The sequence below is a fragment of the Urtica dioica genome, chromosome 6 (assembly GCF_054948205.1).
Source record: "Urtica dioica subsp. dioica isolate 48M chromosome 6, U.dioica_male_clone48M_v1_H2, whole genome shotgun sequence".
NCBI classification, from domain to species: Eukaryota; Viridiplantae; Streptophyta; class Magnoliopsida; order Rosales; family Urticaceae; genus Urtica; species Urtica dioica.
In genome coordinates, this window is record NC_142761.1 from 13,597,007 (window position 1) to 13,610,269 (window position 13,263).

At 42.1% G+C, this 13,263-nt stretch overlaps 1 non-coding gene across 1 annotated transcript; it reads left to right on the top strand.

Annotated features, from left to right (window-relative positions):
- Positions 1-9,125: 9,125 nt before the first annotated feature.
- Positions 9,126-9,229, top strand: LOC149393419 (small nucleolar RNA R71). The gene has a single exon (XR_016299972.1). It is a non-coding gene; the product is annotated as a small nucleolar RNA R71 (small nucleolar RNA).
- Positions 9,230-13,263: the final 4,034 nt, after the last annotated feature.

Sequence of the window (13,263 nt, forward strand, 5' to 3'; positions counted from 1 at the left end):
TCCATTTAAGGAAAGTTTATTGTTGATAAGAGTGACAAGGATCCATTCTAGGATGCTCCCACTAGGTTATTGATTTTAACGACAAGATAATTCAAAATTATTCTTCCTTTCAATTCATTGATTTATGTGGCAAGGTAATCATTGATTACTCTTCCACTTTAATTATTGAATAATAGCATATACATTCCGGTTAAGGATGCCATCTTCAATGATGGGTTTAATCCTATGAAGGATGTTGCTATTTATTGTACAACAAGTGGCTAGATTTCATTAAAGAAAGCTCCCACTCTTTTTTGAACAATAGTGACTAGAATCCAATTAAGGATGCTCCCACTCAATAATATTGGTTATTTAGTGACTAGGTTCCATTTATGGATGCTCCCACTATGTTAATGAATAAGAGCAGCTAGGTTCCAACTAAGGATGCTCCTACTCGATTATTGAATTTTAGAGTGGCTAGGTTCCAATTAAGGATGCTCCCACTCAATCAATAAATCTAGAGTGGCTAAGTTCCATTCAAGGATGCTCCCACTCAATCAATACGAATATTAGTGACTACGTTCCAATTAAGGAAGCTCCCACTAATTTAATTCATCATCAACACTAACTTTTGGTTGTGTCTCCTTTATTACTTATTATTCGCACAAGTCATTGTCGAATAATGGTAATAATTATTTAGACGCTTTCAAAGCTCTAAATAGTTTTTAAACAATAAAACATATTCAACATAAGAATTTAATGAAGCAATAAAAGCTAATTAAATTTTAACAGAGATAATAACTTAGAAAATATTTATATTTATTTATTGTGCTTCTATATAGCATACGAACGGAAAAAAAAGTGACCTTCATATTCTATACCTTTTTTCATAAGGACATAAGCATTCATGCATATTCAAATATCATAAAAGCTATCAAGGCATTCAATTATAGAAGGAAATATTTAAAGACACAACCATGTGTTCATAAATAATGTAATAAAACATAAAGAAAGAAAGATTCATCCCATGTTCAAAAATAAATCCAAAAATGAAAGTAATAAAACTAGCGGGAAATTCGATCTTCAAACGGAGCATGAGCTTCTCTACAATTCGGGCTTGAATCCGACATTGTTTAGCAAGATCGTCTACACACGTGTGCTCCATCAGATCTGCTCTGCAACAAGAAAAGAAGTATGCTCATGAATAATTATCCTCAAAACATTTTTAGGATATCTTTAATCATGAATTTTAAGGTACCATACCAGCATTCTTCTTGTTTTTCTCAAGCTCAGCCAAGTACAAAGGACAGTGCCTCTTCCAATGGCCTTCAGTGTTGCAGTGGTGGCATTTACCAATGCTTTCTCACTTCTTCTCTTTTCCTTTTTCACTTCTCTTGAAGTTCTTCCTTTCCTTCTTAGCGGGACCTTTCCCCTTTGAAGTATTCGGGCGTGCCTTAGATGACTCAGCACCAGAAGTCAACTTCTTCTTGGTTTTAGGCGAAGAAATCTTGTCAGCATAGAAAGCTGACCCTTTGTTCTTCCCATGTCGAGTGATAGACTCGAAAGTCTGTAGTTCATTCAATAGCTGAGATAGTCCATACGTCAACTTGTTCATGATGTAGTTGGACGTAAACTGTATGAAGTCACTCGAAAGGGAATTCAGGATTATTCCCACCCGAGTAACCTCATCCATCTGTGCCCCATGGAGTTCAGCTTCGGTGAAGTAGTTAGTCATCTTCATGACGTGATCCCTCACCGGAGTTCCCGCAGTCATCCTAATGCTAGTGCACTTACGGGTGAGCTCAATACGGGCTTGCTCGCTTTCCATCCCAAACATTTGTTGCAACGAGTCAAGGATCTCCACAGCGGTCTCCTTCCTTTTCGTCTTAGTTCGCAACGCATCAGATATGCTTGCGAGCATGTAGGCCACCGTCTTGTTATTGGCAGTAGTCTACTTGTCATAGTCCTCCCTCAAGTTCTTGGAGGCACCATGAGCAGGAAGAGGAGGTCTGTCTTCAGTGAGGATAAAGCGAATGCTTTCACTCACAAGCACAATGTTGAGATTCGACTTCCACTTAGGAAAGTTATCTCCAGTCAGGACGTCTTTCGACAACAGGGCCATAATAGGGTTCGACATGATTACTAAAAACATAAAAGTACATTTACTAGCAATATGAAAAGAAACAACCATCAATATAATTTAGGAAATAAAAACTATAATGCAAACATGCACGGGATAAAATACTAATCAAAAGAACCCAATTTTTATATTCCAAGGTAATTCGACTAATAGCCACAGTCCATTTCACTCTGGTGACGTAACGGAGTGCACCTAGTGAAAACGAGAACCATCTCAGATTAGTGAGCAATCATAGTACATGCACCTTAATAACTATGCTCACTAACTACCAATTTTATAGGAATCTTTGGCCACATGAGCAACCACCAGTTGGTTCATGCATGAGTCAACCCAACATTCACTACTACAAATGTTGGATTATACAACCCACTTTCTACAACGCTTATGACAAGCGTTGTAGAAACTATGGATTCTACAACGCTTATGACAAGCGTTGCAGAAACTTGGTGTTTCTACAACGCTTATGGATAAGCGTTGTAGAAACACCAAATTTCTACAACGCATATGGTTAAGCGTTGTAGAAACTTGGAGATTCTACAAAGCATATAGTTAAGCGCTGTAGAAACCTGGTGTTTCAGATTTCCCACAACGCTTCAACAATCCGTTGTAGAATCCCCGCCTCGGCGCCATGTATTTTATGCCGCGGCGAGAACTTACTACAACGCACAGTAAAAGCGTTGTTGAAAAATGTAATCCACCGCGGCGAAATTCCTCTATCGCCGCGGCGGGTGGTTTCTACAACACTAAACAAAGGCGTTGTAGAAACTACCCGCCGCGGCGAGGTATATATCTCGCCGCGGCTAGAAATATTATCCGCCGCGGCGAGTTGGATACCGTGGCCAAGCAGGTTTTTAAGAAACTGTCTCGCCGCAGCGAGACGTTCCTACAACGGTTATTATAACCGTTGTAGGAACGTCTCGCCGCGGCGAGGTTTTTTAGGTTTTCACTATAAAAGGCCGTTTTCAGTTTTTTTTCTCATTTTTTCCAATACCCACACACGAGACAACCATTTTCGGCCGCATCTTTCCAGTTTTTCTTTTCCAAAATCCCTCGCCACGTCCTCGCCGCCCAAAAATCTCGCTGTCGCCTTGTCCTCGCCGCCAACTCTCTCTCGCCTTGTCCTCGCCGCCATTTTTCTCTCGCCGACTCCTCGCCGTGCTTCCACTCGCGCCTCTCTCTCTCTCTCTTGCCGCCTCATTGTAAGGTATGATTTTAAAAGTTTTTTAAGGTGGTTTATTGATTTAATTTCGTGTTGTTGATATGGATTTCTTGTTGTTTACCCGAATTGCATATAGTTTCATTTTTTTAATTCACAAATTTAGGGTTTTGTTTGATTTTCTCTTTTTAGAACAAGAAATTAGGGTTTAGGTTAGTGGAATTTGAATGAGTGAATTTAGGTTAGTGGAATTTGAATGAGTGAATTTAGTGAAATTATGGTTTTGTTGATATGAATGAATTTGTATGAGAATTTGAGTTAAATTGAAATGTCCGGATTGTGTTTGACATATTGTTACATAGGTTAGTGGTTAAAATGGTTATGTATATTAATGTTGAGATTGAATTGTTTATGAATTTGTGATTGATCGAATTGTTCATGAATTTGTGATTGGTCGAATTGTTTATGAATTATTTGTGATTGTTGGAATTGTTTTAATTTGTCATGTTTAAATATATATTCTTGGAATTGATATATAATTTGTTATATGTTAATTGTAGAATTGTTTATGATTATGTTTTGTAGGAGCTTGAAAATGCGTCGAACTAAAAACACGGCGGTCCCCAAGGCTCCGATCTCTTCCAGAGGTCAGAGTAAAGGAAAAGGCAAGCGACCTCGTCAACAGTCTCCCGAAGAGGAATACAACTCGAGTATCTTTACTAGCAAGGTCGCGGAGGAACGCTACGACAAAATCTTGCCGCGTAACATTATCCATGAGAGAGGATTCAATGTAAGCAATACGTCGGATATACGAAAGCAAATCCGCAACAGCATAGTTGGTCATGATTGGTGGAGGTACTGTGATGTACCCAAGTTCGATTCGAACGTCAACTTCGTGTACGAATTCTACGCAAACTTGCCGGACTCCCAAGGTGATGTTGTGACGGTCCGTGGGAAACCGGTCGATATGAGTATCGAAGCTATCAACGATCTTCTTGGGACCCCACATGTGCCTTTCGAGAACGAGGGCTATCGAGAATGGCTAAGAAGTTGCAGCCATCAGGAGATGTCGCGGGTGTTGTGCATTCCGGGAGAGGATTGGGTCACTGAAAAAGGAAAAAGGGTACTCAAGCGTGACCAACTCACGAGGATCGCTAAAGCGTGGATTTACTTTGTTTGCGCTCATCTCTATCCGATCAAGCACTTCACCACTCTCGACGAGGATCGTATCCAGGTGTTGTTCTGCATTGTTAAAGGCCTTTCCATTAACGTCGGCCGATTCATCTATAATTGGATGAAGAAACTCGACTATACTAACGAACAACACGGTTTGCCATATCCGTCGATCATTACCGGCCTTTGTACAAATGCGGGGGTACCACGCTCGAAAAGGGATACGATCAACAGTCCAATGGGGCCTATTACGGATTCCATTATCGAGCGGTACAAGATTAGGGAGGATCCACAAGCGGAGGAAGCGGAGGAAGAGGGGGAAGAGGGGGAAGCGGAGCCACTATTGCGCTTACATTAATCGACCCCGCCACCATCGACTACATTGCTCATTGCTCCAACTATCTCGTCGGCGGGTTCCAACACACGCAACAGTACATGCACCAACAAGCGGAGTATGGCGCCTCTCACATCAACCAATTGAACGATCTCCACTCTCGGTGGGACATCAACCAAGAGAATCAGTTGTTATTTCCTCCATATCCTCAGTACTCTGACTATCCGTACCCACCACCACAGTGGCCACCGCATATGGCACCTCCTCAATATCCGGCGAACCCACCACCACCACCACCGAATGACGAGTAAATTTCAAGAACCAACAACAACGACTCTTCCATATAAATTTCAAACTCTTTTTAAATTTAAGTTTCAGTTTAAGACTCGCTTGGTTTGTTTATGTTTATGACTAGATTACTATGTTTTATTTGTGTGTTTTTAGACTTCAGTCATTGTTTGAGACTCGTTTGGTGTGTTTTGTTTCATATATGTTTGAAACTTGATGTTATATGTTTAAGACTAGTTTGGTTTGATTTATTGATTGTAGAAATTTTAATTGAATGATCATTTGTAGTTGGAGAACAGGTAAAATATTGGAAAAAAAAGTGAATGATTAGGTGGTAGAGTGCTTCTTCGCCGCGGCTAGGTACATTTCTCGCCGCGGCGTGACTATTCTCGCCGCGGCACCGTATAGTCCCCGCCGCGGCGAGTGCTCTACGCCGCGGCTAAAATATTACTTCGCCGCGGCGAGGTTTTGATTTTTTTAATACCGTGAGTCTGTGTTTTTTAAGAACTTGTCTCGCCGCGGCGAGGTGATATTCCCGCCGCGGCGAACTAACCTCGCCGCGGCATGGACTATACGTTGCCGCGGCGAGGTTTCTACAACGCTTGTTTAAGCGTTGTAGAAAGCCTCTCGCCGCGGCAGGATTTGTATACTGCCGCGGCGAGAATTTGTTTTTTTATACCGAGACTCTGGGGTTTTTAAGAAGTTGTCTCGCCGCGGCAAGGTGATATTCCCGCCGCGGCGAACTTTAGATAAGGAGAAAATAAAAGACAATATCTTATATTATTCTCTCTCCTTTATTTAAACAACTAAAGAGAAAATATTGGTAAATACCAATATTATAAAAGTCGGTTTTTTAGGCACACGGCCAAGGTGATTTGCGCAATTCATAGTGCCAAAAAACCTAATTCGACTTTTTCATGTGTGCAAGGCCCAATTGCTTAAAACCCAATTAATCATTTATTTACTTGGTCCAACAATAAATAAATAATTAATAATTGTTTATTTACTTGATCAAACAATAAATAAACAATTCTACCATAAATATTTATTTAATTCTACGAATACCCGTTTTCCAGTATTAATGCTGTCAATCACAATTACAACAAGTGAGATTAATAATGATAAACATTATACGAAAGTTCTTATCCGCCTTTATCAGAGCCGAATCGGGGACTATGGACCTAGTAATAGAAGCTTAACAAATCCGATGAAACAGACGAAATAGTCATTTCTCTTTTTTCATCGATTCGTCTAATCTTGGTCAAATACTCCACTTTGCAAGCCAAGACTGAACTCTCCTTTATACTAGAATTATATTTACTCATCGTGACGAGTGTCCACTGATATAGTCAGTTCGTGATCAAGATCCTCCAGGTTCAACCCATATCAAGAGAAGTCAATTTATTCCGTTATACTTCCCTTGATACATATCAGCCCTAAGCATTGTTGCTTCCCCAGGGAAAGATTCTTTCGAACGTTACTTACTTCGAAAGTGCTAGCAATCTATCGGTTCTGGAATCAACCCTTAGGTGAGAGAACATTAACCTTCTTTCAGGAAGGCTGGATTCCGTATCAGTAAATCACTTCCCACTCGAATCATGCTCTGAGAGACTCCCAAGACATAAGCTGTGATTAGCATGGATAGCCTTTTAGCGAATGAGTCAAAGAGCTCAGTAACATGACTCAGTGTCCATGATCACTTCAAGATTCAGATCAAGTCTCACTGTGACCATCATAGCGGCCTCAATTAGTGTGTCGTAACAGTCCTTAAACGACACATCTACAACCAAGACCTATCCAAGTCGTACACTTACCACAAGTGTAGAATGCTCCCACATAGTGATCAGCCTTCACCTACGTGTTCAACATATGTGACTTTAGATATAGCTTTCCAGGCATATATCAGTCATCGACCTCGTTTTAGCTCACCGCCCGAACTCAGGTGCCCAGCACGTGACTCAGTTAGATACGGAGGCTATGGAAGATAGTTGTTATTGATTCTAATTTTTTAGAACTCAACCCACTAATCATATAATGCTAATAAAGTAATCTTATTATCGAATTTAGCAATCTTTTATTCATTATCTTCAAGTGGGCAATATTCCCAACAGATTACTTAAGATACGATTTTGTCTATTTGCTCAAACACAAATCCGAGACCTTTAACGTATTTAAGGTCTTTAGGGATTTAGTGGAAAAGCAAACTGGTAAAGTGATCAAAACCCTTCGATCCGATCGAGGTGGTGAGTATATGTCTGGAGAGTTTGATGACTTTCATAAAGAAGAAGGTATTGCTTCTCAGCTTACCGCACCTGGCACACCTCAACAAAACAGTGTGTCAGAGAGAAGAAATCGAACTCTTATGGAGATGGTTAGATCAATGATGAGTTACTCATTACTCCCTCTTTCCTTTTGGGGATATGCCCTCGAAACAGCCGCTTACATTCTGAACCAAGTTCCGTCTAAAACGGTTAGATCAATGATGAGTTACTCAAAATTTAGTGGAATGAGGTTTGATGTTCCCTCACTCCGCATGCACCTTCAAAACAGAGAAAATGACACACAAAGTTAGGAAACGCGTAACGAATTCAAATGGAAAAGTAGATTATTTTTCGACGCTATTGTAAAAAGTCCCCGGCAACGGCGCCAAAAACTTGTTGCGATATTTTTATAACTAGCACGCAAGCAGACGTATCGAACAAGAAATAATATTACATAAGTAACGGATATCGATCCCACAGAGACTAGTTACTATAGCGACGTTAAACAACCTAAAGTGAATTGATTTAACAGTATGAAAGTGGGTGGTGCAGGAATTGACTACAATTAAACTAACAAAAACAGAAACGAAAATGTAACACAAAAAGTGGTACGCGTGGAGAGTGGTACGCGGGTGCCTTACGGTCCGATCTGCTAGTTGGAGAGTGGTACGCGTGGGCTTTAGCTCACCCACCCCGAGTTTGTTGAAGATGGCAGAAGGTATAAGGTATATGCCCGAACCTGGATCACATAAAGCGTTCTCGATGAAGATGTCTCCAATAGTGCACGACAATGTGAACTTGCCCGGGTCTTCTAACTTTGGCGGGAGCTCTTGTTTTAGTAGTGCGCTACATTCAGCGGAAAGCGCCACCATGAGCTTTTGCGAGAACTGGAGTGGTGGCTTATATGTATGGACCAGCGAAGGCGGCTTGGGAGCTTTAGTGACAAGGGAAGCCTCTTCTTCTTCTTCTTCCTTCGAGCTCTCGATAACTGCGACGTGTTGATGTGAAATGGCATTGCAGTGCTCCCTTGGATTTACTTCGGAAGTGCTTGGAAGTGTGTCTTGGGATCGTGTGTGGATGGCGGTGGCGAGTTGCCCCACTTGCGTCTCGAGATTCTGAATTTGAGCCGATTGGTTCGAGAGAGACGTCTTCATTTTGTGCATGAATTATGTGGTGGAATTTATGACGGCGGTTGTTGACGTGGCCAAGTTGGCGATGAGCTCCTTTAGGTTGATCTCGCCCTTGTACACCCGAAATGGAGGAGCTTGGTATGGCGGTGGTCGGGGCTGATTCTGTGGTCGACGAGGCTAGGCTTGAGGCGAGGGTTGCATCGGCATGTTGTTTTGGGGACCTCTCCATCCCCCATTATGGTAGTTTTTCCTTGGGCCTTGATTGTAGTTGTCCTAGGGCGGCCTGTTCTTGATGAAGTTGGCCTGTTGGCCATTGTCCCCATAAGCGCACTCGTCACTATTGTGCTGCCCGTTACACCAGAAACAGACCTCAGGGGTGTGCACGGCTTGAACGGAGGCCTTCTGTCCCTAGACTGACTTTGTGAGATCCGCCACCTGTGCCGCCAGTGCCTTCATCAGCTCCATCTCGGGAGTGACTAGCATATTCTTCAAGATGCGCCGCTCGGACGGGCATTGTTCGTTGTTGTAAGCCAGCTCCTCGAGAATGCTGTGAGCTTACTCCTCCATCTTATGAAAGAACGACCCTCCAGCGGCCGTGTTGACTAGGGTGCGAGATGATGGTGAGAGACCTCCATAGAAAATCTGCACCATCATCCACCCTTGGATGCCATGATTGGGGAATCTCCACTCTAATTCCTTGAAGCGCCCCCATGCTTCAATTAAGGACTCCTCGTCGTACTAAGCAAACGAGTGGATCTCGTTGCGTCTCTTGTGCATCTTCTCGAACGGGATGAACTTTTAGATGAACCCAGCGGAAGGGAGTTGAGCCACATCTTGGCTCAGTCCCGTAGTGAGAATGGGAAGGGGCAGAAGCGGATGGCTTCGTAGGACACGTTATGGAGCTTGAACGTGTTTGCGATCTCGACGAAGTTTGTCAGATGGTCTTGCGGGTCTTCGGCAGGTGATCCAGAGAATTGGTTCCCTTGGACCATATGTATTATGCCGGTCTTGATTTTGAAATTCTAGTTACCCGCAAGAGCCGGGAGAGCAATTGCCGATTGCACGGCGTCAGCTGGTGGTAACCCATATTGAAATAGGGTCTTTGGCTCTTCGTTCGCCGCATTGTTCGTTCTTTCTCTCATTGCTCGTTCCTTTGATTGCTTTCTTTTCGTCTTGCAGAATTTTTCGATCTCAAGATTTAGTGGAACGAGGTTTGATGTTCTCTCACTCCGCATGCACCTTCAAAACAGAGAAAATGACACGCAAAGTTAGGAAACGCGTAACGAAATCAAATGGAAAAGCATATTATTTTTCGACGCTATTGTAAAAAGTCTCCGGCAACGGCGCCAAAAACTTGTTGCGATATTTTTATAACTAGGACGCAAGCGGACATATCGAACAAGTAATAGTGTTACGTAAGTAACGGATATCGATCCCACAGAGACTAGTTACTATAGCGACGTTAAACAACCTAAAGCGAATTGATTTCACAGTAAAGTGGGTGGTGCAGGAATTGACTACAATTAAACTAACAAAAACAGCAACGGAAATGTAACACGAAACTTTGAATAAGAGAAAATGGGGGTTACGACTTCACCGGAAAATTAAGCCTCGGGGGTTTCAGGTTCGAACAACTTGACCTACTCTACTCACGCTAATCTCTTTCTCCCTGTGATATTACTAGCCTCTCTCGAGTGATCTAGCAACCTACGTAATTGACAGATATATCCTCACGGCCTCTAATCCTATTAAAACAATTACGAGCAATAAACACGAGAATTCAAACGATTATATTAAGCTTAAGCCGTCTAGCAACCTAAGAACAAAACGAAGCATGCATTATGAGCGTGAGTTTTCGCCCTCTCTCGAGTGACAGAAAACTCCTTAAAATAATCCTAGAGATGGCCAATCTAAACAACGCATTAAGAACACATCCACACAAGCATGAATAATTAAATAAATCAAAGCATAATTTCACCCTAACGAACCCCCCAATCCAATTCAATCCGGCTACATCGCAACCCCGCTAAAAACCTAGCCTCTAACGGAATCCTTATTCAATAACATAATGATCAAGACAAGAATCAACATAACCATAAATAAGCGAAACACTTTGAAATTCATGACGGGAAGAATGAAACTATCAATTAATGAAAATTCGAGTAATAGAGAATAAGGGAAAGAAGGAAAAACTATTAAAAACGGGAGTTCACGGTTGCTTGTTCATCGGATCTTCGACTCAACTTCGCTCCCAAGCAAAAGCTCTCAAAGAAAAAGTGCAAAAAAGTAGAAAGTAAATTCTCCAAAAACTAGAATGAGTTAATTAGGTTACAAGAGGTGTTTTTAGCCCTGAATGTGTGTTTTTCGGAGTTATCTGAGCCTTCCAATTCAATCCAAGGGTCAATAATCTTCAAAAAACATTAATTTCCTATTCCAGCAATCCGGTGGTCGATGCGCGGCACGCGGACCACACTCCAGGTTACGCGCGCTTCGCGCATAAGACTCTCTGCGTTTTCACGGTTTGTGCCCCCATTTGCGCGGCGCGCGACAAGAAGCCCGCGGCGCACGGTCTCGAAGTCTGTCTTTGCGCGGCGCGCGTAGTCTCCAATTTTCTTGCTTATCGCTTTTTTACTCTATTTCGACCGTTTTGTCTCCAAATCCCGTCCTCTTTCCACGAAATTGATTGTAGACGCTCTATTGGTCCTCTGAACCTGAAACTACTAAAAAACCTACTAAAAACCATTATAATACTTGAGGACTCATCGGTTTTTGGTTCGGAAAATAGGAGTTTTACGCGTGATTAACGCACCTATCAAATCCCCCAAACTTAAACCGTTACTTGCCCTCAAGTAACAAAAGAAACATAGAAACATAAAATCACACAAAAGAAGTTATCCAAACTGAAATTGGTAAATTTCGATGCCTTGACTACCTTGATCGACTCATGCTTGCCTCAACCTCAATCCTCTAGACTTACATCGACATAGGCATCTGTGGTTTTAAACTCCAAGTCAACTACCAAGTTTAAAAGAATCTTTACAAATTCGTGTTAGCCCTAGCCGTTTGCAATGTTCTTTTGTCTCGATTAACGTTTTCTTCCTAAGTCTCGTGACCTTCCCAATCCTAAGACGCAACCACAAGAATCGTTTCTTTTGTCTTGACGATTTCTTCGATTCGAAACATCATAAGCCTTCTCTTCCCCCTTGATCTCCACTAATGCGCACATGTCATTCCTAGCTTGTCAATAGGTCTTAAAGGCTTGTAATGTTCAGGCTTAGGTTCGGGTGAGGAAAGGAATTTTTAGTGGTTTAACATTAACCTTAGCGACTCCATCCTCACCAAAACATCACCCTATTTCTTCACTCACTCATTTTTTTTCAATGTTCTTGGCTTTGAAAATGCCTTTCGAGAACATCTTACTTCTTTAGCCTTTCTTCCCAAAATCCCCCCGAACTTTGACTCAACAACGACCACACTCCTCAAAAGAACATAGACCACCACGTCATAACTACAAACACCTCATTTAGGCACGTTTATGAGTTTTTTTTACGAGATATAACCAGGTAAATCACCGGCGTGGTGTCTAAAAAAAACTAACAAACACAGAGAGTGTGGTCATAGTACATATCACACAATTGGAAGAATTCACTCAAATACGTCACTCAAGAGTCGCTAAAGTTAATTGGGTTCTTTGTGGGATTTCAAACTTATTGGCTCGGCTTTTTCTGACTAAGTATCGAGAGAGGACAAATTTTTCGGCTTTTTGTGAGTGGGTTCTACTTGATACATATTTCTGGGTTGGCTTTTTGGCTTGAAGGGTTATTCCTAATGCCTATATCACTCTCTCCAGATCAGCATGCGCTCAATTTCGCCTCCACTAGGGGTCCGAAGAGGTTCTTAGTGTGTTCGGTGGTCACTTTTTAGGACTAGTTAGACTACTACTCAAGGTCATCTAAGCATCGAGACAAACATTATTCGGGCTTTAGGCTATACACAGAAATCAACAAGATTCTTTTTCACTTAGGAATTCATAGATCTTTTCAAATATCTATAGCTCAAGACTATCCATATCATCGGCAAACATTTATCAAGTCAATCAAAGCAGTCAAAACACTGATTCCTACCAATTATCCTAAAATACACAAAAACCTAGAAAATTAACTACTAGTATATGAAAAACAACCCCCGCAAGACAAACAAAACTCCCCAAACTCAAAACTTACATTGACCTCAATGTATCTATGCCAAACAGTGTGGAGGAACATACCTTGTGGGGGTGGTCGAGCGCCCCTACTCGTCGCCGCCGTGCTCAGGCAGCGGTGGATCTTCTTTTACACGCTCTTTCTTCCTCCATACCTCTTTGAATGGTTTCGGCCAATGTCCTCGCCATGGCTTGAATGAAGACTTCAGCTTTGTACTCTTGCTCGCAGTTTTTGTTGATTTTTCTGGAGGAACACGTGGCGGAGGTGTGGGTGGTGGAGTAGTGACTTCGTTAGTCTCGAGGACATAGATCTCTTCTTTTTCCGTCTTGCGCTTTCGGGCATTGAAGATTCTGAACGTCTCTTCCTCGTTCTTCATGCGCGTCTTTAGCTCACCTTTTTGCACGACTATGCGAACACCACAAGTGGCCAAGAAAGCTCTTCCAAAGAGAATGGGAATATCACGATCTTCGTCCATGTCGATGACGTAGAAATCAGCCAAAAAAGTGAATGTTCCGACTCCAACGATGAGGTCCTCCACAAGGCCGCGCGGGTGCCTTACGGTCCGATCTGCTAGTTGGAGAGTGGTACGCGTGGGCTTTA